This window comes from Bombina bombina, chromosome 1, assembly GCF_027579735.1.
Source record: "Bombina bombina isolate aBomBom1 chromosome 1, aBomBom1.pri, whole genome shotgun sequence".
NCBI lineage: Eukaryota > Metazoa > Chordata > Amphibia > Anura > Bombinatoridae > Bombina > Bombina bombina.
In genome coordinates, this window is record NC_069499.1 from 938,028,646 (window position 1) to 938,055,198 (window position 26,553).

Genomic DNA, 26,553 nt, shown 5'->3' on the forward strand with positions numbered 1-26,553 from the left:
TATTAAGTTGTTATCTTGGAAAGTTTTGTTTCTTGTTGCTATTTCATCTGCTCGTAGAGTTTTAGAGCTCTCGGCATTACAGTATGAGTCTCCTTACCTTATTTTTCATTCGGATAAGGTAGTTTTGCGTACTAAATTAGGGTTTCTCCCTAAAGTAGTTTCAGATCGGAACATTAATCAGGAGATTGTTGTTCCTTCCTTGTGTCCTAATCCTTCTTTTTAAAAGGAACGTCTTCTACGCAATCTGGACGTGGTGCGTGCATTAAAATTTTATTTACAGCTGACTAAGGATTTTCGTCAGTCTTCTGCTCTGTTTGTGGTATTCTCTGGGAAACGTAAAGGGCAGAAAGCTACGGCTTCTTCTTTCTTTGTGGCTGAAGAGTATCATTCGCTTTGCCTATGAGACTGCTGGACAGCAGCCTCCTGAGAGAGTTACGGCTCATTCTACGAGGGCTGTTTCCTCTTCCTGGGCATTCAAAAATTAAGCTTCTGTGGAACAGATTTGCAAGGCTGCAACTTGGTCCTCTATTCACACTTTTTCAAAATTCTATAAATTTTATACCTTTGCCTCAGCTGAGTCTTCTTTTGGGAGAAAGGTTCTTCAAGCAATGGTGCCTTCCGTTTAGGTTCCCTGTCTTGTCCCTCCCTTATCCGTGCACTCTAGCTTGGGTATTGATTCCCAATAGTAAGTAGATAATCCGTGGACTCATCGTGTCATTAGAAAGAAAACAAAATTTATGCTGATCTGATAAATTTATTTATTTATTGACACGATGATTCCACGGCCCGCCCTGTTCTTTTTGGACAGGTTTTTGGTATGTTATGCCTTGTTGCTTCCTTTCTCTCCTTTGCTTCGGTCGAATGACTGGGGTTGGAGGGAAGGGGGGTGATATTTAACAGCTTTGCTGTGGTGCTGTTTGCCGCCTCCTGCTGGGCAGGAGTGATATTCCCAATAGTAATTAGATGATCCGTGGACTCATCGTGTCAAGAAAGTAAGAAATGTATCAGGTAAGCATACATTTTGTTTTCTTTCCTATGACATGGAGAGTCCACGACGACAATCCAATTACTATTGGGATATTCAACTCCTGGCCAGCAAGAGGAGGCAAAGAGCACCCCAGCAAAGCTGGTAAAGGGACAGTCAAGTTTCAAAGTTTCATGATTCAGATAGGGCATGTAATTTTAAACAATTTTCCAATTTACTTTTATCACCAATTTTGCTTTGCTCTCTTGGTATACTTAGTTGAAAGTTAAACCTAGGAGGTTCATATGCTAATATCTAAGCACTTGAAGGCCGCCTCTTCTCTCATGGCATTTTGACAGTTTTTCACCACTAGAGGGAGTTAGTTCATGTGTGTCATATAGATAACACTGTGCTCACGCACGTGGAGTTCCTATGCACTGATTGGCTAAAATGCATGTCTGTCAAAAGAACTGAAATAAGGGGGCAGTTTGCAGAGGCTTAGATACAAGATAATCACAGAGGTAAAAAGTGTATTTTATGTAACTGTGTTGGTTATGCAAAACTAGGGAACGGATAATAAAAGGATTATCTATCTTTTAAAACAATAATAATTGTGGTGTAGACTGTCCCTTTAAGTGTAACTGCCTTACCCATAACCCCCAGTCATTCTCTTTGCCTCTATCAATGGAGGGTGTGCGAAGTTGTGTCTGAAGATTTTAATCCTTTTATGGGTACTTTTCCCTGCAAGCAAGGATTGGGGTCTAGCTGTGTCCATGTCAATTTCTTGAGTAAGAGTAGTGGTGGCTTTTAGCAGTTAAAAGGCGGCGAGGAAGTCTTTGCTTTACTTTTAACACTTTGCTACCTCTTTGTAGAAAGCTAGAGTTGGTTACTCTGCTCTTTCTTTTCCTACAGGTCCATGGCAGTAGGTGCCTTACCTGCCACACCTAAGGACAGCAGCATTTAACAGGTTAATCCTCATGTGGATCTATGCTGAGACTTGGTGATTCTTCCTAGTTAAGGATTCATTTTGGAGCTGTGGACAGGACAGATCTTTGCCACTTTATGTGTTTGACATAAAATAGAGATTTTTATACTGATCTCTAAGATTGCAGCTAAGCAGTTACATAATCGGGGATTTGCAGTTTCTGTGACTATTTTAACACAATGGAGGACTGACTGGCTCTAAAAGGAAACAGTATTATGTGCACAGTTATATGTTCCACTTTATTTCCCTGCACGGTCTGTTACAAATAATTATGGCTTATATTGTGGTAGGAGCCCTGTTTGTATTAGTTTTATTTTTCCTTGTTTTAGTGTAAGAGAGGGACCGGACCGTTTTTATGGCGCAGTTAGAGTCTTTTGACTTAGAGACATTTTCCTGCGCCCTGCCTTTTTATTAGTTATATGCCGTGGGCTTTTGTTATTGGAACCTGTAATTTCTCCTGTTAAGTGTAGTCAGTCCACGGGTCATCCATTACTTATGGAATATTTCTCTTCCTAACAGGAAACTGCAAGAGAATTACCCAGCAGAGCTTGCTATATAGCTCCTCCCCTCACCTATCATAGTCAGTCATTCTCTTGCAGCCTAACTAGTAGGAAGCTGTGAGAGATCTGTGGTGTTTTTTTAACTTAGTTTATTTCTACAATCAAAAGTTTGTTATTTTTAAATGGCACCGAAGTGTGCTGTTTATTCTCAGGCAGCATTAGAAGAAGAATCTGCCTGGGTTTCTTTCTATGGTCTTAGCAGACGTAACTAAGATCCACTGGCTGTTTCTCATCTGAGGCGTGAGGTACTTTCAGAGAAGGGGAATAGCATGCAGGGCTCCCCTGCAACAAATGAGGTATGCGCAGTAATTTATTTTCTGAGGAATGGTATTGACTTAGAAAATACTGCTGATACCATTGTAAAGTAAGTTCAGCCTTAAATGCAGCGATAGCGACTGGTATCAGGCTGGTGTGTGTGTGTGTGCACTGAATGTATTTTCTAAGGAATGGAATTGACTCTGAAAGTACTGTAAATACTGAAATAATGTATGAGCCTTAACTGCAGTAAAAGCGACTGGTAGCAGGCTTGTAAATAATAATACATAACTTTTAAATGTATGTTTAAAACGTTTTACTGGCTTGTTAATCGTTTTTGTGAGGTACTTGGTGATAAAACTTATTAGGGCATGATTTTTACCACATGGCCATTTTTGTTTTCTGCATAGAAACAGTTTCTGAGCTTCCCCACTGTTGTAATATGAGTGGGAGGGGCCTATTTTAGCGCTTTTTTACACAGTAAAAATTCAGTCACAATCTGTCTACTTCATCCTCCATGATCCAGATCGTCTCTAGAGAGCTCAGGGGTCTTCAAAATCCATTTTGAGGGAGGTAATCAGTCACAGTAGTCCTGTGACAGTGTATTTGACTGTGAGAAAAACGTTAATTATATAATTGTTATCCGTTTTTGGGTACTAAGGTGTTAATCATCCATTTGCTGGTGGGTGCAATCCTTTGCTAACTTAATAAATTTACTGTGAAAATTTGGTTGCTATAACTATTTCTGATCATTGTTATTTCAACTGTGTTAGTTTTTCTGTGCTTCTTAAAGGCACAGTAACGTTTTTTATATTGCTTGTAAATTAATTTTGAAAAGTATTTCCAAGTTTGCTAGTCTCATTGCTAGTTTGTTTAAACATGTCTGACTCAGATGAATCTCTTTGTTCACTATGTTTAAAGGCCAATGTGGAGCCCAATAGAAATTTGTGCACTCAATGTATAGATGTCACTTTAAATAAAAGTCAAACTTTATATGTTAAGAAATTATCACCAGACAACGAGGGGGAAGTTATGCCGACTAACTCTCCTCACGTGTCAGTACCTTCGCCTCCCGCTCAGGAGGTGCGTGATATTGTGGCGCCAAGTACATCAGGGCGGCCCATACAAATCACTTTGCAAGTCATGGCTATTGTTATGACAGAAGTACTGTCTAAATTGCCAGAATTAAGAGGTAAGCGCGATCACTCTGGAGTTAGAACAGAGCGCGCTGATAATGGTAGAGCCATGTCTGATACTGCGTCACAATTTGCAGAACATGAGGACGGGGAGCTTCATTCTGTGGGTGACGGGTCTGATCCGGGTAAACTGGATTCAGAAATTTCAAATTTTAAATTTAAGCTTGAGAACCTCCGCGTATTGCTAGGGGAGGTATTAGCGGCTCTGAATGATTGTAACACAGTTGCAATTCCAGAGAAAGTATGTAGGCTGGATAAATATTTTGCGGTACCGGTGTGTACTGACGCTTTTCCTATACCTAAAAGGCTTACAGAAATTGTTAACAAGGAGTGGGATAGACCCGGTGTGCCCTTTTCACCACCTCCTATATTTAGAAAAATGTTTCCTATAGACGCCACCACACGGGACTTATGGCAGACGGTCCCTAAGGTGGAGGGAGCAGTTTCTACTTTGGCTAAGCGCACCACTATCCCGGTGGAGGATAGCTGTGCTTTTTCAGATCCAATGGATAAAAAGTTAGAGGGTTACCTTAAGAAAATGTTTGTTCAACAAGGTTTTATATTACAACCCCTTGCATGCATTGCGCCTGTTACTGCTGCGGCGGCATTCTGGTTTGAGTCTCTGGAAGAGACCATTCGCACAGCTCCATTGGATGAAATTATGAACAAGCTTAAAACCCTTAAGCTAGCTAACTCATTTGTTTCTGATGCCGTCGTACACTTAACCAAACTTACGGCTAAGAACTCCGGATTCGCCATTCAAGCGCGCAGAGCGCTGTGGCTTAAATCCTGGTCAGCTGACGTGACTTCTAAATCCAAATTGCTTAATATTCCTTTCAAAGGGCAGACCTTATTCGGGCCCGGCTTGAAAGAAATTATTGCTGACATTACGGGAGGTAAGGGCCATGCTCTACCTCAGGACAGGTCCAAATCAAAGGCCAAACAGTCTAATTTTCGTGCCTTTCGTAACTTCAAGGCACGAGCAGCATCAACTTCCTCCGCTCCAAAACAGGAAGGAGCTGTTGCTCGTTACAGGCAGGGCTTGAAAGTTAACCAGTCCTGGAACAGGGGCAAGCAGGACAAGAAACCTGCTGCTGCCCCCAAGACAGCATGAAGAGAGGGCCCCCTATCCGGAAACGGATCTAGTGGGGGGCAGACTTTCTCTCTTCGCCCAGGCTTGGGCAAGAGATGTCCAGGATCCCTGGGCGTTGGAGATCATATCTCAGGGATATCTCCTGGACTTCAAAACTTCTCCTCCACGGGGGAGATTTCATCTTTCAAGGTTATCAGCAAACCAAACAAAGAAAGAGGCGTTTCTACGCTGTGTACAAGACCTCTTACTAATGGGGGTAATCCACCCAGTTCCGCGGACGGAACACGGGCAGGGATTCTATTCAAATCTATTTGTGGTTCCCAAAAAAGAGGGAACCTTCAGACCAATCTTGGACTTAAAAATCCTAAACAAATTTCTAAGAGTTCCATCATTCAAAATGGAAACTATTCGAACCATCCTTCCCATGATCCAAGAGGGTCAGTACATGACCACGGTGGACTTAAAGGATGTTTACCTTCACATACCGATTCACAAGGACCATTACCGGTATCTGAGATTTGCCTTCCTAGACAGGCATTACCAGTTTGTAGCTCTTCCCTTCGGATTAGCTACGGCCCCAAGAATCTTTACAAAAATTCTAGGATCACTTCTGGCGGTACTAAGACCGCGAGGCATAGCGGTGACTCCGTACCTAGACGACATTCTGATACAAGCGTCAAGTTTTCAAACTGCCAAGTCTCATACAGAGATAGTTCTGGCATTTCTGAGGTCGCATGGGTGGAAGGTGAACGTGGAAAAGAGTTCTCTATTACCACTTACAAGAGTTCCCTTTCTAGGGACACTTATAGATTCTGTAGAGATGAAAATTTACCTGACAGAGGCCAGGTTATTAAAACTTCTAAATGCTTGCCGTGTCCTTCACTCCATTCCACACCCGTCAGTAGCTCAGTGCATGGAAGTAATCGGCTTAATGGTAGCGGCAATGGACATAGTACCATTTGCGCGCCTGCATCTCAGACCGCTGCAATTGTGCATGCTAAGTCAGTGGAACGGGGATTACTCAGATTTGTCCCCCCTACTAAATCTGGATCAAAGGACCAGAGATTCTCTTCTATGGTGGCTCTCTCGACCACATCTGTCCAAGGGGATGACCTTTCGCAGGCCAGATTGGACAATTGTAACAACAGACGCCAGCCTTCTAGGCTGGGGAGCAGTCTGGAATTCCCTGAAAGCTCAGGGATTATGGACTCAGGAGGAGAAACTCCTCCCAATAAATATTCTGGAGTTAAGAGCAATATTCAATGCTCTCCTAGCTTGGCCTCAGTTAGCAACTCTGAGGTTCATCAGATTTCAGTCGGACAACATCACGACTGTGGCTTACATCAACCATCAAGGGGGAACCAGAAGTTCCCTAGTGATGTTGGAAGTCTCAAAGATAATTCGCTGGGCAGAGTCTCACTCTTGCCACCTGTCAGCGATCTACATCCCAGGCGTGGAGAACTGGGAGGCGGATTTTCTAAGTCGCCAGACTTTTCATCCGGGAGAGTGGGAGCTCCATCCGGAGGTCTTTGCTCAACTGATACCTTAATACAGGCTAGGAAGCCTGTTACCAGAAAAATTTACCATAAAATATGGCGTACATATTTAGGTTGGTGCGAATCCAAGAGTTACTCATGGAGTAAGGTTAGGATTCCTAGGATATTGTCCTTTCTACAAGAGGGTTTAGAAAAGGGCTTATCTACTAGTTCGTTAAAGGGACAGATTTCTGCTCTGTCTATTCTTCTACACAAACGTCTGGCTGAAGTTCCAGACGTTCAGGCTTTCTGTCAGGCTTTAACTAGGATTAAGCCTGTATTTAAGTCTGTTGCTCCGCCGTGGAGCTTAAACTTAGTTCTTAATGTTCTTCAAGGCGTTCCATTTGAACCCCTTCATTCCATTGATATCAAGTTGTTATCTTGGAAAGTTCTGTTTTTGATGGCTATTTCCTCGGCTCGAAGAGTCTCTGAGTTATCTGCCTTACATTGTGATTCTCCTTATCTGATTTTTCATTCAGACAAGGTAGTCCTGCGTACTAAACCTGGGTTCTTACCTAAGGTAGTTACTAACAGGAATATCAATCAAGAGATTGTTGTTCCATCTCTGTGTCCTAACCCTTCTTCAAAGAAGGAACGACTTTTGCATAATCTGGACGTAGTCCGTGCCCTGAAATTCTATTTGCAGGCAACTAGGGATTTTCGTCAAACTTCTTCCCTGTTTGTCATTTACTCTGGACAGAGGAGAGGTCAAAAGGCTTCGGCTACCTCTCTCTCTTTTTGGCTTCGTAGTATAATACGCTTAGCCTATGAGACTGCTGGACAGCAGCCTCCTGAAAGGATTACAGCTCATTCTACTAGAGCTGTGGCTTCCACCTGGGCCTTTAAAAATGAGGCCTCTGTTGAACAGATTTGCAAGGCTGCGACTTGGTCTTCGCTTCACACTTTTTCAAAATTTTACAAATTTGACACTTTTGCTTCGTCGGAGGCTATTTTTGGGAGAAAGGTACTTCAGGCAGTGGTTCCTTCTGTTTAATGTTCCTGCCTTGTCCCTCCCTTCATCCGTGTACTTTAGCTTTGGTATTGGTATTCCATAAGTAATGGATGACCCGTGGACTGACTACACTTAACAGGAGAAAACATAATTTATGCTTACCTGATAAATTCCTTTCTCCTGTAGTGTAGTCAGTCCACGGCCCGCCCTGTTTTTACGGCAGGTCTAAATTTTAATTAAACTCCAGTCACCACTGTACCCTATGGTTCCTCCTTTCTCGTCTGCTTTGGTCGAATGACTGACTATGATAGGTGAGGGGAGGAGCTATATAGCAAGCTCTGCTGGGTAATTCTCTTGCAGTTTCCTGTTAGGAAGAGAAATATTCCATAAGTAATGGATGACCCGTGGACTGACTACACTACAGGAGAAAGGAATTTATCAGGTAAGCATAAATTATGTTTTTGTTTCCTCCTCCTAGCGGTTTGCGTTCGTGGTAGTTGCCGTTTTCGCATTCTAGGCTGTACCTAGTCTGACTTGCTTGAGAGTTCTATTTTTGAGGTACGCAGTTGTTCTGCCATTGTGGGAGGGTACATTTTAGCCGTTAGGGTAGAGGGATCTTTTTTATAGAGACTGTGAGGGAGGATCTGCAGGCTGCCAATATTGAATACTGTGTACACACAGTATAATGGCTGTAAACTCCATAATTTTATATTAACTGTGTTTTACGTGTTATAAGTTAATTTTCTGTACCTACTGGAGAGACCAGAGTTCAAGTCATGTGGGCATGACAAATGCATGGTATAGCAGCTCAGCTGATATTTGTGGAGTACATTTTATTAAGGAATAAGTGTATGAATAACATACTCTTAGTGTAATGGTATTATGTACACTCAGTGTTATGAGTGTCATGTACACACAGTGTAAGGAGTATTATGTACACATAGTGTATGAGGTTATGTTCTTGCAGTGTAATAAATATTATGTACACACAGTGTATTAGGTTATATACACACAGTTTAATATGCGTTTTGTTCTCATTATGTATCCTAGTGTAATGAGTATTATGTACACACAGTGTATTACGTTATCTACACACATCCACACAGTGGAATGAGTATTATGTACACACGGTGTGCTGTATATGATGTACAAACAGTGTAATGAGTATTATGTTGACACAGTATGATGACTCAGTGTAATGGGTTCTGCTCTAATTGTGTTCACTCAGTGTAATGAGTATAATGATCACTCAGTATGAGTATTATGTGCACACAGTGTATTTAGTATTATGTTCACTCAGTGTAATGAGTGTTATGTATACACAGTATAATGAATTTTATGTACTCGGTGTAATGATTATGTACATTCATTGTACTGGGTACTATTTACCCACTGTATAATGAATACTGTGTACAAACAGTATGAGTACTACATTCACTCAGTGTAATGAGTATTATGTACTCCTGGTATAATGATTGTAATCTCAGTATATTAAGTTTTATGTACACTCAATGTAATGAATATTATGTTTCACTCAGTACAATGTGTATTATGTACTCTCTGAATGAGTAATTTTGTTTTCACACAGTGTAAGAAGTATTATGTACACTGTTCTTTTATTTCTTTCCTAAGATATGGTGAGTCCACGGAATCATCAATTACTAGTGGGAATTTCACTCCTGGCCAGCAAGAGTGTGATACCCATAACCTCCTGTCATTCTCTTTGCCTGCAGTGCAAGGAGAAGGTGAAGTTTTGGTGTCTGATCTACAATCAAGATTTTTTTATTTTAAAGCAGAGTAGGTTTGCTCTGATCTTTCTAAAGGGTCTAGCCTTAACCCATTTCAGTCTCTTCAGTAGGGCAATGGTGGCTTTTAAGCAATTGGGAAACCAGGTGAGCTGTCCTGCTGCCGGACAGATACATATTGATGTAAGTGCCAGTTTTATTTTTCTATGTAGCAGGGAACAATGTGGCACTTATTCAGCTGAAACGCTGCAGGGACATTTTTTATTATTCCTGTCAGGGTGCAGGTTTTTGTGGCAGTTTTTGCAGTCACTGTTAGTGTGAGGAGTTTTTTTTATTTTTATTGATGGCTCAGTGAGGATCTGTTTTTAGTAACAGATTATGTACTTTTGGGGAGGGGGGGGGGGTTATTGTTTGTTTTTATCCCTATTTTTCAAGAAAGTTGTTTGGAAAAAAAAAAATGGCTTTTTTTTTGTCAACTGTAGGACTGCCCCTTTTTGAGAGGTTCTGATTTTGTGATGTCATTTTTTTGGCACTTTTTTTCACTTCCTGTAAGAGTGAGGTGCCCATATTTCAGATGGCTCTGCTGTTTAGAAGGCTTCTTGCTGTTTTTGCTTCTCTGGAAATCCGGATTGTAAACAGGATAGTTTTTTTTCCTCAGTTTGCTGCGGGTTGCAGGACAGGTAGGGCACCTCAGTAATTCTGCTGAGGTGTAGAGTGTTGCCTGGGGTATGTTTTCTTGATTTGGTCAATTTGAAGGGAACATTTATTTAAGAACGTTTTTTTGGTTCTGTATTATATCCTAAGTTAACTTTTTTTTTTTTTTTTTTAATTTGCTTCTTTTTGTATTATGGATCAGGAGGCTGTGCAGGATGTTACATGTAGCTTATGTTTTGATGCCCAGGTGGAACCCCCAGTACCTTTTGGTTCTTCATGTATTGAAAGAACTTTAGCTTATAGAAATAGACTTTTTGACCCTGAGCCATTATTCGCTAAGGTGGATGCTGTTCAGGAGCCTCCTATTTCAGATGTGCCACAGCTTTCTCCTCAAGCATCCCAATCCTATTCATCTGCACATGCAGTTCCCTGCGTTTCCTCTCATGCTCCGTCTGGAGTTATTTTGTAAGATATTGCTGCCCAGGTATCTTCTGCGATATCTGAGGCGCTGTCTGCTTTTTCCCATGTTGCAGGGAAAACGCAAAATGACATTTAAAGAAACAGTAAGTAAGGTTTCTGATCCTGAAGTGGCTAATCAAAGTATTTCCTCTCAGAAGTCTGAGGATGAAGATTCTTCGGGTGCATCTGAGGGTGAAATTTCAGATTCAGGCAGTGTCAATTCTTCTACTGATGCTGAAGTTGTATGGAAGGCTTGCTCAACTAAGAATTGGTTTAAACATTTATTTTTTCTGTACCTCTGATTTCGCAAATGCTATTAAATGTACAGATTGGTTTGAACTTTGTCTCCAAGGATGTTGCTTTTAAGGCACTGGCACAGCTTTCTCATTTTATGTCGCAAGCCTATATTGCATCACATGCAGTGCCCTGTGGTTCCTCTCAATCTCCTGGAGGAGTGTATTTTCTTACAGAAGTTGCAAGCTCAGGTATCTTCTGTGGTATCTGTGGCTTGGTCTGTTTTCCTTTACTTCAGGGAAAAGGCAAGAGGACATTTTAAGTCTCAGATAAGAGGGTTTCTGCTCCAGATGCTGTTACGCAGGTTTGTCTTCTTCCAAGTTAGTGAGGAGGCTTCGCCGGTAGTTTCTGAGGCTGAAATCTCAGATCTGGACAGTATAATTCCTTCATCTGTTACTGAAATGGTATCCTTCAGTTGTTTGCTTCAAAGCCTCTTATATTGTCAGGAGGTCTTGGCTGACGGGATGACACCGATCCCTATCGTTGTCTTTCCTTTGGAGTTTTGTGAACCTTATTAGTTCTATATTTTTCTTTCCTCTCTGGAAGGGTTCTAGACGTGCTGTGAGATGGTCACAGGATTGTTATAGAGAATCTGGGGATATTTCTCCCTGTCTCACGTCCTTTTTAGGATTTCCTGTCGCTATCTCTTGAAATGCATAGTGTCTTTAATAGAAGGTAACTTTCTACTTTTAATCAGAGAACGTGCATCTCTGCGGAAATAATCTAGTTTTCTTTCTGACATAGGTAAGAAGCTGGAGGTTAAAATTGTTAATTTTGAGCAATGTCTTGACTTATTAGACTTGCTGTACTAACCGCCAGACATCGTGGCTGAAATCTATGGTCAGCTGAGAAGCCTACCTGTGGTTTAGTGGTACTGCCTAGGCTTTATAGTTCTGCAGTTGCAGATTCAATTATTTCTGTTTTCTCCAAATACACGCTTCTAGTGTCTCCTTTTAAGGATGAGACTTTGTTTGGGTCATGCCTTTTCAATCTAAGTTTTCCTCCCAGGGGCAGATTTCTCTTTCTAGAGTATCTGCAATCCAAGTAGGATGAGAGGCATTCATTGAACTGGATTCAGGGTCTTCATCTCTGGGAGTGACATTTCCAGTCCCGGTTTGGGAACGGGATATAGGTATTTACGTCATATTTCGGATTCTGTCCTTCAAAGTAGTATCCTTTCTCCTTTGGTTCTAGTGGGCCTGTTCATAACAAACTTAGACCCGAGAGATTTATTGTTTCCTTAATCAGAATCTTCTCTAGTTTTCTTAGTTTGCGCCATCCCAGTCAGACCTTTAGGTCTTGGGATATTGCAAGTGTGTTTTTCTGGACAATATATAGTTCAGGTATCATCCTGACTTCGAGCGAATTCTCTTTTAAGAGATCTTGTCCAATCTTCTTTTCCTGGGAGATGAATCTGGAGAAGAGTTCCCTTGTTCTATCCACAAGGGTAATTTATTTGGGACTACCGCCACAATACCCTGAATGCACCCAATTTCGTTTAATCTCGGAAGTCATGCAGGGTCAGGTCTGGTAAGTACTTGGATGGGAGACCGCCTGGGAACACCAGGTGCGGTATGCTTGTACCTTATTTAAATCTTTATCTAGGAGAAGTCTTTCAGAGGTCAGAACTCCGGGCAGTCTTCAATGCCTTGAAGGCTTGGCCCCTTCTGGGTTCGTCCCAGTTTATCAGACAATATATTGTGTTTATGTTGTTTATCAGACAATATATTGTGTTTATATTTATCAGACAATATAACCTTGGTTGCCTTTATCAACTATCAAGGAGGAACGAGAAGTTCCTTGGCTATGAGAGAAGTATCTCAGATACTAGAGTGGGCAGAGACTCACAAATGTACGCTGTCAGCGATCCACATTCTGGGTGTGGACAACTTGAAGCAGACTTTCTCAGCAGGCAATCATTTCACCCGGGGTAATGGTCTCTTCACCCCGAGTTGTTTGCAGAAATATGCAGCCAGTGGGGGACACCAGAGATAGATCTCATGGCATCCCACCTCAATACCAAGCTACCCAGGTACGGGTCAAGGTCGAGGGATCCCTGGGCGGAATTGATAGATGCCCAATCAGTACCATGGAGGTTCAGCCTCATATATCTTTTTCCTCCATTACCGCTTCTCCCTCGTGTGGTGGCTCGCATCAAGCAGGAGCGAGCATCTGTGATTCTAATTGCTCCATCGTGGCCGCGAAGGACGTGGTTTGCGGATTTGGTGGGGATGTCCTCATCTTCTCAGTTTAGGTTACCTTGTTGCAGAAATCTGCTGATACAGGGTCCCTTCTTTCATCAAAATCTAGATTCTCTGAGGCTGACTGCTTGCGTGGAGATTGAACGCTTAGTCTTAGCCAAAAGAGAGTTCTCTGAGAGTGTTATCGACACTCTGGTGCAAGCATGTAAGCCAGTTACTCGTCGTATCTACCATATAGTGTGGAGGACTTACTTGTACTGGTGTGAGGAGCATGGCTTTTCCTGGCATAGGGTTAAGGTTGCCAGAATTTTAGCTTTTCTACAGGATGGACTGGAGAAGGGTTTATCTGCTTGTTCCCTGAAGGGACAGATATCGGCCCTGTTGGTGTTACTGCACAAAAGATTGGCTGAACTTCCAGATGTGCAGTCCTTTAAGGCTCTAGCTAGGATCAGACCCGTGTTTAGATCTGGGGCTCTGCCTTGGAGCCTCAATCTTGTTCTTAGTGTTTTGCAGCAGGCTCCGTTTGAGCCTATGCATACTGTTGACATTAAATTGTTATCTTGGAAGGTTCTTTTTTTGTTGGCTATTGCCTCTGCGTGCAGAGTTTCTGAGATTTCTGCTTTGCAATGTGATCCCCCTTATCTGGTTTTTCATGCTGATAAGGTGGTTTTACGCACTAAACTAGGGTTCCTCCCTAAGGTGGTATTGAATTTTAACATTAATCAAGAAATTGTTGTTCCTTCCTTGTGTCCTAATCCTTCTTTATCGAAGGAACGCTTGCTTCACAATCTAGATGATTCGTGCCTTGAAGTACTATCTTTAGGCTACTAAGGAATTTAGACAATCTTCCTCTGTGTTTGTCATCTATATGGGGAAGCAGAAGGATACTACGACTTCTCTATCTTTCTGTTCGAGGAGTGTCATCCGCTTAGATTATGAGACAGCCCCCTGAGAGGATAACGGCTCATTCCACTAGAGCATTGGCTTCCTCTTGGACTTTTTAGAACAAAGCCTCAATGGATCAGATTTGTAAGGCTATCTGGTCCTCCTTACACACTTTTTCAAAATTTTACAAGTTTTATGCGTTTGCTTCGGCTGAAGCAGCTTTCGGGAGAAAAGTTTTGCAGGCTGTGGTGCCCTCAGAATAGGGTCCACCTTTTTTTTTTTTTTCCCCCTCCCGTTATTCATTTAGTGTCCTCTGGAGCTTTGGTATAGTTTTCCCAACATAAGGAATGAAGTTGTGGACTCTCCCTGCCTTATGAAAGGAAAACATAATTTATGCTTACCTTATAAATTCCTTTTCTTGGCAGGTCCACGACCTCGCACATAATTTCTTTTTTTGTTGGGCGCTTCCCTTTTTATATTTTTTCTTCTGGCACCTTTTATACCCTGATGTTTCTCCTACTTTTCCTTGTTCCCTCAGCAGAATGACTGGGGGATAGGGGAAGTGGGAGGGATATTTAAGCCTTTGACTGGGTTGTCTTTGCCTCCTCCTGGTGGCCAGGTGTTGTATTTCCCAGCAGTAAGGAATGAAGTCATGGATTCTCCCTGCCAGGAAGGAAAGAAATTTTTATCTGGTAAGAATAAATTATGTTTTTAAACGTAGTGCTTGTTTTGCAAGCTTTATAACTTGTGACGTTGTGGTCACGTGTCTTTCTGCTCTTCCGCTTTGTTTTTCACAGCATTTTGAGGAGCGGAGTGGCATGCTGCTTGGAGCTGCTGCTGAAGGCATTTATTATTCTGTCGACTAGGATGACAGAAGGATAGACTAGTTTCTTACACCTAGATTTAGAGTTTGGCGTTAGTTGTCAAAAGCAGCGTTAAGGGGTCCTAACGCTGCTTTTTACCGCCCGCTGGTATTTAGAGTCAAGCAGGAAAGGGTCTACCACTCACTTTCTTTCTGTGACTCGAGGCTACCGCAGATCCCCTTAAGTCAATTGCGTATCCTATCTTTTCAATGGGATTTGCTTAATTGCCGGTATTACGAGTCTTGGAAGAAGTGAGCGGTACACCCTCTACCGACAAAAAAAGTCAGTAGTTAAGAGCTCTATGGGCTAACGCGGAACATAAAGCTAAAGTGCTAAAAAGTACACTAACACCCATAAACTACCTATGTACCCCTAAACCGAGCCCCCCCCCCCCCCCACATTGCAAACCCTATATTAAAAATGTTTAACCCCTAATCTGCCGATTGGACACCGCCGCCACCTACATTATAGCTATGAACCCCTAATCTGCTGCCCCCAACATCGCCAACACCTACATTATATTTATTAACCCCTAATCTGCCGACCGGACATCACCGCAACTATAATAAATGTATTAACCCCTAAACCGCCGCACTCCCGCCTCGCAAACACTATAATAAATTTTATTAACCCCTAATCTGCCCTCCCTAACATCGCCGCCACCTACCTACAATTATTAACCCCTAATCTCCCGCCCCCAACGTCGCCACTACTATAATAGTTATTAAGCCCTAAACCTAAGTCTAACCCTAACACCCCCCTAAGTTAAATATAATTTAAATAAAACGAAATAAACTTACTATAATTAAATAAATTAATCCTATTTAAAACTAAATACTTACCTATAAAATAAACCCTAACATAGCTACAATATAACTAATAGTTACATTGTAGCTATTTTAGGATTTATATTTATTTTACAGGCAACTTTGTATTTATTTTAACTAGGTACAATAGCTATTAAATAGTTATTAACTATTTAATAGTTACCTAGTTAAAATAATTACAAAATTACCTGTAAAATAAATCCTAACCTAAGTTACAATTAAACCTAACACTACACTATCATTAAATTATTTAAATAAATTAACTACAATTACCTACAATTAAATTTAATTAAACTAAACTATAGTACAAACCCCCCCCCCCCACTAAATTACAGAAAATAAAAAAAGAATTACAAGAAGTTTAAACTAATTACACCTAATCTAAGCCCCCTAATAAAATAATAAAGCCCCCCAAAATAAAAAAATGCCCTACCCTATTCTAAATTACAAACTTTTACCAGCCCTTAAAAGGGCTTTTTGCGGGACATTGCCCCAAAGTAATCAGCTCTTTTACCTGTAAAGAAAAATACAACCCACCACCCACATACCCCTACTCTAACCCACCCAAAATCCCCCTTAAAAAAACCTAACACTATAACCCCCTGAAGATCTCCCTACCTTGTCGTCAGCCCGGATAGGATGAAGACTTCTGCCGCTCCGGATGTCCTCTTCTGTCCCATCGGTGGCCGGCTGGCTGAAGACGACTCAAGGTAGGGAGATCTTCAGGGGGTTAGTGTTAGGTTTTTTAAGGGGGGGATTGGGTGGGTTAGAGTAGGGGTATATGGGTGGTGGGTTGTAATGTTGGGGGGGTTGTATTTTTCTTTACAAGTAAAATAGCTGATTACTTTGGGACAATGCCCCGCAAAAAGCCCTTTTAAGGGCTGGTAAAAGAGCTTATTACTTTGTAATTTAGAATAGGGTAGGGCATTTTTTTTATTTTGGGGGGCTTTATTATTTTATTAGGGGGCTTAGATTAGGTGTAATTAGTTTAAACTTCTTGTAATTCTTTTTTTATTTTCTGTAATTTAGTGGGGGGGGGTTTGTACTATAGTTTAGTTTATTAAATTTAATTGTAGGTAATTGTAGTTAATTTATTTAATTAATTTAATGATAGTGTAGTGTTAGGTTTAATTGTTACTTAGGTTAGGATTTATTTTACAGGTAATTTTGTAATTATTTTAACTAGGTAACTATTAAATAGTTAATAACTATTTAATAGCTATTGTACCTAGTTAAAATAAATACAAAGTTGCCTGTAAAATAAATATAAATCCTAAAATAGCTACAATGTAACTATTAGTTATATTGTAGCTATGTTAGGGTTTATTTTATAGGTAAGTATTTAGTTTTAAATAGGATTAATTTATTTAATTATAGTAAGTTTATTTCGTTTTATTTAAATTATATTTCTCTTGTTAAGTGTATCCAGTCCACGGATCATCCATTACTTGTGGGATATTCTCCTTCCCAACAGGAAGTTGCAAGAGGATGCCATACCCAGTCATTCTCTTGCAACTCTCAGCAAAGATGGAGGTAGTAAGAGGAGAGTGGTGTATTATAGTTTTTTTCTTCAATCAAAAGTTTATTATTTTTAAATGGTACCAGAGTGTACTATTTCTCCAACATAGGTGTGTCCGGTCCACGGCGTCATCCTTACTTGTGGGATATTCTCTTCCCCAACAGGAAATGGCAAAGAGCCCAGCAAAGCTGGTCACATGATCCCTCCTAGGCTCCGCCTTCCCCAGTCATTCTCTTTGCCGTTGTACAGGCAACATCTCCACGGAGATGGCTTAGAGTTTTTTAGTGTTTAACTGTAGTTTTTATTATTCAATCAAGAGTTTGTTATTTTAAAATAGTGCTGGTATGTACTATTTACTCTGAAACAGAAAAGAGATGAAGATTTCTGTTTGTAAGAGGAAAATGATTTTAGCAACCGTTACTAAAATCGATGGCTGTTTCCACACAGGACTGTTGAGAGGAATTAACTTCAGTTGGGGGAACAGTGAGCAGACTTTTGCTACTTGAGGTATGACACATTCTAACAAGACGATGTAATGCTGGAAGCTGTCATTTTCCCTATGGGATCCGGTAAGCCATTTTTATTACAGAAAGAAAAAAAGGGCTTCACAAGGGCTTTTTAAGACTGTAGACATTTTCTGGGCTAAATCGATTTATATTTTATACTCCATAGCCTTGAGGAATTATTTTAATCTTGGGAATTATGTAAAATAACCGGCAGGCACTGTATTGGACACCTTATTCTCTAGGGGCTTTCCCTAATCATAGGCAGAGTCTCATTTTCGCGCCTGTATTGCGCACTTGTTTTTGAGAAGCATGACATGCAGATGCATGTGTGAGGAGCTCTGATACATAGAAAAGACTTTCTGAAGGCGTCATTTGGTATCGTATTCCCCTTTGGGCTTGGTTGGGTCTCAGCAAAGCAGATACCAGGGACTGTAAAGGGGTTAAATATAAAAACGGCTCCGGTTCCGTTATTTTAAGGGTTAAAGCTTCCAAATTTGGTGTGCAATACTTTTAAGGCTTTAAGACACTGTGGTGAAATTTTGGTGAATTTTGAACAATTCCTTCATACTTTTTCGCAATTGCAGTAATAAAGTGTGTTCAGTTTAAAATTTAAAGTGACAGTAACGGTTTATTTTAAAACGTTTTTTGTACTTTGTTATCAAGTTTTTGCCTGTTTAACATGTCTGAACTACCAGATAGACTGTGTTCTGAATGTGGGGAAGCCAAGGTTCCTTCTCATTTAAATAGATGTGATTTATGTGACACAAAATTTAGAGAAAATGATGCCCAAGATGATTCCTCAAGTGAGGGGAGTAAGCATGGTACTGCATCATCCCCTCCTTCGTCTACACCAGTCTTGCCCACACAGGAGGCCCCTAGTACATCTAGCGCGCCAATACTCCTTACTATGCAACAATTAACGGCTGTAATGGATAATTCTATCAAAAACATTTTAGCCAAAATGCCCACTTATCAGCGAAAGCGTGACTGCTCTGTTTTAGAAAATACTGAAGAGCATGAGGACGCTGATGATATTGGTTCTGAAGGGCCCCTACACCAGTCTGAGGGGGCCAGGGAGGTTTTGTCTGAGGGAGAAATTTCAGATTCAGGGAAAATTTCTCAACAAGCTGAACCTGATGTGATTACATTTAAATTTAAATTGGAACATCTCCGCGCTCTGCTTAAGGAGGTGTTATCCACTCTGGATGATTGTGAGAATTTGGTCATTCCAGAGAAACTATGTAAAATGGACAAGTTCCTAGAGGTCCCGGGGCCCCCCGAAGCTTTTCCTATACCCAAGCGGGTGGCGGACATTGTAAATAAAGAATGGGAAAGGCCTGGGTATACCTTTCGTCCCTCCCCCCATATTTAAAAAATTGTTTCCTATGGTCGACCCCAGAAAGGACTTATGGCAGACAGTCCCCAAGGTCGAGGGGGCGGTTTCTACTCTAAACAAACGCACCACTATACCCATAGAAGATAGTTGTGCTTTCAAAGATCCTATGGATAAAAAATTAGAAGGTTTGCTTAAAAAGATGTTTGTTCAGCAAGGTTACCTTCTACAACCAATTTCATGCATTGTTCCTGTCACTACAGCCGCGTGTTTCTGGTTCGATGAGCTAGAAAAGGCGCTCAATAATAATTCTTCTTCTTATGAGGAGATTATGGACAGAATTCGTGCTCTCAAATTGGCTAATTCTTTCACCCTAGACGCCACTTTGCAATTGGCTAGGTTAGCGGCGAAAAATTCTGGTTTTGCTATTGTGGCGCGCAGAGCGCTTTGGTTAAAATCTTGGTCAGCGGATGCGTCTTCCAAGAACAAATTGCTTAACATTCCTTTCAAGGGGAAAACGCTGTTTGGCCCTGACTTGAAAGAGATTATCTCTGATATCACTGGGGGCAAGGGCCACGCCCTTCCTCAGGATAGGTCTTTCAAGGCCAAAAATAAACCTAATTTTCGTCCCTTTCGCAGAAACGGACCAGCCCCAAGTGCTACGTCCTCTAAGCAAGAGGGTAATACTTCTCAAGCCAAGCCAGCCTGGAGACCAATGCAAGGCTGGAACAAAGGAAAGCAGGCCAAGAAACCTGCCACTGCTACCAAGACAGCATGAGATGTTGGCCCCCGATCCGGGACCGGATCTGGTGGGGGGCAGACTCTCTCTCTTCGCTCAGGCTTGGGCAAGAGATGTTCTGGATCCTTGGGCACTAGAAATAGTCTCCCAAGGTTATCTTCTGGAATTCAAGGGGCTTCCCCCAAGGGGGAGGTTCCACAGGTCTCAATTGTCTTCAGACCACATAAAAAAACAGGCATTCTTACATTGTGTAGAAGACCTGTTAAAAATGGGAGTGATTCATCCTGTTCCATTAGGAGAACAAGGGATGGGGTTCTACTCCAATCTGTTCGTAGTTCCCAAAAAAGAGGGAACATTCAGACCAATCTTAGATCTCAAGATCCTAAACAAGTTTCTCAAGGTTCCATCGTTCAAAATGGAAACCATTCGAACAATTCTTCCTTCCATCCAGGAAGGTCAATTCATGACCACGGTGGATTTAAAGGATGCGTATCTACATATTCCTATCCACAAGGAACATCATCGGTTCCTAAGGTTCGCATTCCTGGACAAGCATTACCAGTTTGTGGCACTTCCGTTCGGATTAGCCACTGCTCCAAGGATTTTCACAAAGGTACTAGGGTCCCTTCTAGCGGTGCTAAGACCAAGGGGCATTGCAGTAGTACCTTACTTGGACGACATTCTGATTCAAGCGTCGTCCCTTCCTCAAGCAAAGGCTCACACGGACATTGTCCTGGCCTTTCTCAGATCTCACAGGTGGAAAGTGAACGTAGAAAAAAGTTCTCTATCTCCGTCAACAAGGGTTCCCTTCTTGGGAACAATAATAGACTCCTTAGAAATGAGGATTTTTCTGACAGAGGCCAGAAAATCAAAACTTCTAAACTCTTGTCAAATACTTCATTCTGTTCCTCTTCCTTCCATAGCGCAGTGCATGGAAGTAATAGGTTTGATGGTAGCGGCAATGGACATAGTTCCTTTTGCGCGCATTCATCTAAGACCATTACAACTGTGCATGCTCAGTCAGTGGAATGGGGACTATACAGACTTGTCTCCGACGATACAAGTATATCAGAGGACCAGAGATTCACTCCGTTGGTGGCTGTCCCTGGGCAACCTGTCACAGGGGATGAGCTTCCGCAGACCAGAGTGGGTCATTGTCACGACCGACGCCAGTCTGGTGGGCTGGGGCGCGGTCTGGGGACCCCTGAAAGCTCAGGGTCTTTGGTCTCGGGAAGAATCTCTTCTACCGATAAATATTCTGGAACTGAGAGCGATACTCAATGCTCTCAAGGCTTGGCCTCAGCTAGCAAAGGCCAAGTTCATACGGTTTCAATCAGACAACATGACGACTGTTGCGTACATCAACCATCAGGGGGGAACAAGGAGTTCCCTGGCGATGGAAGAAGTGACCAAAATCATTCAATGGGCGGAGACTCACTCCTGCCACTTGTCTGCAATCCACATCCCAGGAGTGGAAAATTGGGAAGCGGATTTTCTGAGTCGTCAGACATTTCATCCGGGGGAGTGGGAACTCCATCCGGAAATCTTTGCCCAAATTACTCAATTGTGGGGCATTCCAGACATGGATCTGATGGCCTCTCGTCAGAACTTCAAGGTTCCTTGCTACGGGTCCAGAGCCAGGGATCCCAAGGCGACTCTAGTAGATGCACTAGTAGCACCTTGGACCTTCAAACTAGCTTATGTTTTCCCGCCGTTTCCTCTCATCCCCAGGCTGGTAGCCAGGATCAATCAGGAGAGAGCATCGGTGATCTTGATAGCTCCTGCGTGGCCACGCAGGACTTGGTATGCAGACCTGGTGAATATGTCATCGGCTCCACCATGGAAGCTACCTTTGAGACGAGACCTTCTTGTTCAAGCTCCGTTCGAACATCCGAATCTGGTCTCACTCCAACTGTCTGCTTGGAGATTGAACGCTTGATCTTATCAAAGCGAGGGTTCTCAGATTCTGTCATTGATACTCTTGTTCAGGCCAGAAAGCCTGTAACTAGAAAAATTTACCACAAAATATGGAAAAAATATATCTGTTGGTGTGAATCTAAAGGATTCCCTTGGGACAAGGTAAAAATTCCTAAGATTCTATCCTTTCTTCAAGAAGGTTTGGAGAAAGGATTATCTGCTAGTTCCTTGAAGGGACAGATTTCTGCCTTGTCTGTGTTACTTCACAAAAAGCTGGCAGCTGTGCCAGATGTTCAAGCCTTTGTTCAGGCTCTGGTTAGAATCAAGCCTGTTTACAAACCTTTGACTCCTCCTTGGAGTCTCAATTTAGTTCTTTCAGTTCTTCAGGGGGTTCCGTTTGAACCCTTACATTCCGTTGATATTAAGTTATTATCTTGGAAAGTTTTGTTTTTGGTTGCAATTTCTTCTGCTAGAAGAGTTTCAGAATTATCTGCTCTGCAGTGTTCTCCTCCTTATCTGGTGTTCCATGCAGATAAGGTGGTTTTACGTACTAAACCTGGTTTTCTTCCAAAAGTTGTTTCTAACAAAAACATTAACCAGGAGATAGTCGTGCCTTCTTTGTGTCCGAATCCAGTTTCAAAGAAGGAACGTTTGTTGCACAATTTGGATGTTGTTCGTGCTCTAAAATTCTATTTAGATGCTACAAAGGATTTTAGACAAACATCTTCCTTGTTTGTTGTTTATTCTGGTAAAAGGAGAGGTCAAAAAGCAACTTCTACCTCTCTCTCTTTTTGGATTAAAAGCATCATCAGATTGGCTTATGAGACTGCCGGACGGCAGCTTCCTAAAAGAATCACAGCTCATTCCACTAGGGCTGTGGCTTCCACATGGGCCTTCAAGAACGAGGCTTCTGTTGATCAGATATGTAAGGCAGCGACTTGGTCTTCACTGCACACTTTTACTAAATTTTACAAGTTTGATACTTTTGCTTCTTCTGAGGCTATTTTTGGGAGAGAGGTTTTGCAATCCGCGGTGCCTTCCATCTAGGTGACCTGATTTGCTCCCTCCCTTCATCCGTGTCCTAAAGCTTTGGTATTGGTTCCCACAAGTAAGGATGACGCCGTGGACCGGACACACCTATGTTGGAGAAAACAGAATTTATGTTTACCTGATAAATTAATTTCTCCAACGGTGTGTCCGGTCCACGGCCCGCCCTGGTTTTTTAATCAGGTCTGATAATTTTTTTTTTTTTAACTACAGTCACCACGGTATCATATGGTTTCTCCTATGCAAATATTCCTCCTTTACGTCGGTCGAATGACTGGGGAAGGCGGAGCCTAGGAGGGATCATGTGACCAGCTTTGCTGGGCTCTTTGCCATTTCCTGTTGGGGAAGAGAATATCCCACAAGTAAGGATGACGCCGTGGACCGGACACACCGTTGGAGAAAGTAATTTATCAGGTAAACATAAATTCTGTTTTTATCTCAGGCAGCATTTAGAAGAAGAATCTGCCTGCGTTTTCTATGATCTTAGCAGAAGTAACTAAGATCCACTGCCGTTCTCACATATTCTGAGGAGTGAGGTAACTTCAGAAGGGGAATGGCGTGCATAATTTTTCTAGGGATGGAATTTGCTAGAAAATGCTGCTGATACCGGATTAATGTAAGTTAAGCCTAAATACAGTGATTTAATAGCGACTGGTATCAGGCTTATTACCAGAGATACATACTCTTATAAAAGTGCAATGTTAAACGTTTGCTGGCATGTTTAATCGTTTTTATATATGCTTGGTGATAAAACTTATTGGGGCCTAGTTTTTTTCCACATGGCTGGCTTGATTTTTGCCTAGTAACAGTTTCATGAGGCTTTCCACTGTTGTAATATGAGTGGGAGGGGTCTATTTTAGCGCTTTTCTGCACAGCTAAAATTACAGACAGACATTCAGCTTCCCTCTGCATGATACAGGACATCTCTGAAGGGCTCAAAAGGCTTCAAAAGTTGTGTTTGAGGAAGGTAACAGCCACAGTTGAGCTGTGGCCGTTGTGACTGGTTTTAAAAACGTTTTTTTCATTTGTTATTCCGTTTTTGGTATTAAGGGGTTAATCATCCATTTGCAAGTGGGTGCAATGCTCTGCTAACTTGTTACATACACTGTAAAAATTTCGTTAGTGTAACTGCCTTTTTTCACTGTTATTTCAAATTTTGACAAAATTTGTTTTTCTTAAAGGCGCAGTAAAGTTTTTTATATTGCTTGTTAACTTGGTTTAAAGTGTTTTCCAAGCTTGCTAGTCTCATTGCTGGTCTGTACAAACATGTCTGACACAGAGGAAACTACTTGTTCTTTATGTTTAAAAGCCATGGTGGAGCCCCATAGGAGAATGTGTACTAAATGTATTGATTTCACCTTAAACAGTAAAGATCAGTCTTTATCTATAAAAGAATTGTCACCAGAGGGTTCTGTCGAGGGGGAAGTTATGCCGACTAACTCTCCCCACGTGTCGGACCCTTTGCCTCCCGCTCAAGGGACTCACGCTAATATGGCGCCAAGTACATCAGGGACTCCCATAGCGATTACTTTGCAGGACATGGCTGCGATCATGGATAATACCCTGTCAGAGGTATTAGCCAGATTGCCTGAATTAAGAGGCAAGCGCGCTATCTCTGTGGTTAGACGAGATACAGAGCGCGTAGATGCTGTATGAGCCATGTCTGATACTGCGTCACAATATGCAGAACCTGAGGACGGAGAGCTTCAGTCTGTGGGTGACATCTCTGACTCGGGGAAACCTGATTCAGAGATTTCTAATTTTAAATTTAAGCTTGAGAACCTCCGTGTATTGCTTGGGGAGGTGTTAGCTGCTCTGAATGACTGTGACACAATTGCAGTGCCAGAGAAATTGTGTAGACTGGATAAATACTATGCAGTGCCGGTGTGTACTGATGTTTTTCCAATACCTAAAAGGTTTACAGAAATTATTAGTAAGGAGTGGGATAGACCCGGTGTGCCGTTTTCCCCCCCTCCTATATTTATAAAAATGTTTCCAATAGACGCCACTACACGGGACTTATGGCAGACTGTTCCTAAGGTGGAGGGAGCAGTTTCTATTTTAGCAAAGCGTACCACTATCCCGGTTGAGGACAGTTGTGCTTTTTCAGATCCAATGGATAAAAAATTAGAGGGTTACCTTAAGAAAATGTTTATTCAACAAGGTTTTATTTTACAGCCCCTTGCATGCATTGCGCCTGTCACTGCTGCGGCGGCGTTCTGGTTTGAGGCCCTGGAAGAGGCCATCCATACAGCTCCATTGACTGAAATCATTGACAAGCTTAGAACACTTAAGCTAGCTAACTCATTTGTTTCTGATGCCATTGTTCATTTGACTAAACTAACGGCTAAGAATTCCGGATTCGCCATCCAGGCGCGTAGGGCGCTATGGCTTAAATCCTCGTCAGCTGACGTGACTTCAAAGTCTAAATTACTCAACATTCCTTTCAAGGGGCAGACCTTATTCGGGCCTGGTTTGAAAGAAATTATTGCTGACATTACTGGAGGTAAGGGTCATACCCTTCCTCAGGACAGGGCCAAATCAAGGGCCAAACAGTCTAATTTCTCTTGTTAAGTGTATCCAGTCCACGGATCATCCATTACTTATGGGATATTAACTCCTCCCCAACAGGAAGTGCAAGAGGATTCACCCAGCAGAGCTGCTATATAGCTCCTCCCCTAACTGCCATTACCAGTCATTCTCTTGCACCCAGCAACTAGATAGGTCGTGTGAGAGGACTATGGTGATTATACTTAGTTTTATATCTTCAATCAAAAGTTTGTTATTTTAAAATAGCACCGGAGTGTGTTATTACCTCTCTGGCAGAGTTTGAGGAAGAATCTACCAGAGTTTTGCTATGATTTTAGCCGGAGTAGTTAAGATCATATTGCTGTTCTCGGCCATCTGAGGAGTGAGGTAAACTTCAGATCAGGGGACAGCGGGCAGATGAATCTGCATAGAGGTATGTAGCAGTTTTTATTTTCTGACAATGGAATTGATGAGAAAATCCTGCCATACCGATATAATGTCATGTATGTATACTTTACACTTCAGTATTCTGGGAGAATGGTACTTCACTAGAATTACACTGTAAGAAAGACATAAAGCTGTTTAATAACTAGAGATTATGTTTAACGTTTTTGCTGGAATGTAAAATCGTTTTCATTTACTGAGGTACTGAGTGAATAAATGTTTGGGCACCATTTTTCCACTTGGCAGTTGCTTAAATCTGTTTTTTCTGTCAGTTTCTGTTCTCCCTCACTGCTGTGTGTGTGGGGGAGGGGCGCTTTTACTATGCATCAAATATTTCAGTCAGCAACTCATTGTATTCCCTGCATGATCTGGTTCATCTCTACAGAGCTCAGGGGTCTTCAAAACTTATTTTGAGGGAGGTAATTTCTCTCAGCAGAGCTGTGAGAATTATAGTTTGACTGAAATAAAAACTTTTATTCTGTAATTTGTTTCCTGCTTTCAGAAATTGTTATCTTTGCTAATGGGATTAAACCTTTGCTAAAGTTGTGCTGTTTACAAGGATTGAGGCTATAACTGTTTCAATTTATTAATTTTTAACTGTCATAGATCTTCTGTGCTTCTTAAAGGCACAGTACGTTTTAATATTATTCTATTTGAATTGTATTTCCAAGTTGCAAGTTTATTTGCTAGTGTGTTAAACATGTCCGATTCAGAAGATGATACCTGTGTCATTTGTTGCAATGCCAAAGTGGAGCCCAATAGAAATTTATGTACTAACTGTATTGATGCTACTTTAAATAAAAATCAATCTGTACAAATTGAACAAATTTCACCAAACAACGAGGGGAGAGTTATGCCGACTAACTCGCCTCACGTGTCAGTACCTACATCTCCCGCTCAGAGGGAGGTGCGTGATATTGTAGCGCCGAGTACAGCTGGGCGGCCATTACAAATCACATTACAGGATATGGCTACTGTTATGACTGAAGTTTTGGCTAAATTACCAGAACTAAGAGGTAAGCGTGATCACTCTGGGGTGAGAACAGAGTGC

At 41.7% G+C, this 26,553-nt stretch overlaps 1 protein-coding gene and 1 pseudogene across 1 annotated transcript in view; both read left to right on the forward strand.

The window, feature by feature from the left end:
* Positions 1-26,553, forward strand: part of LOC128661728 (retinoblastoma-like protein 1) — a 387,986-nt gene that overhangs the window by 252,125 nt on the left and 109,308 nt on the right. The gene's annotated exons all lie outside the window — the stretch shown is intronic.
* Positions 12,153-12,271, forward strand: LOC128646213 (uncharacterized; annotated as a pseudogene).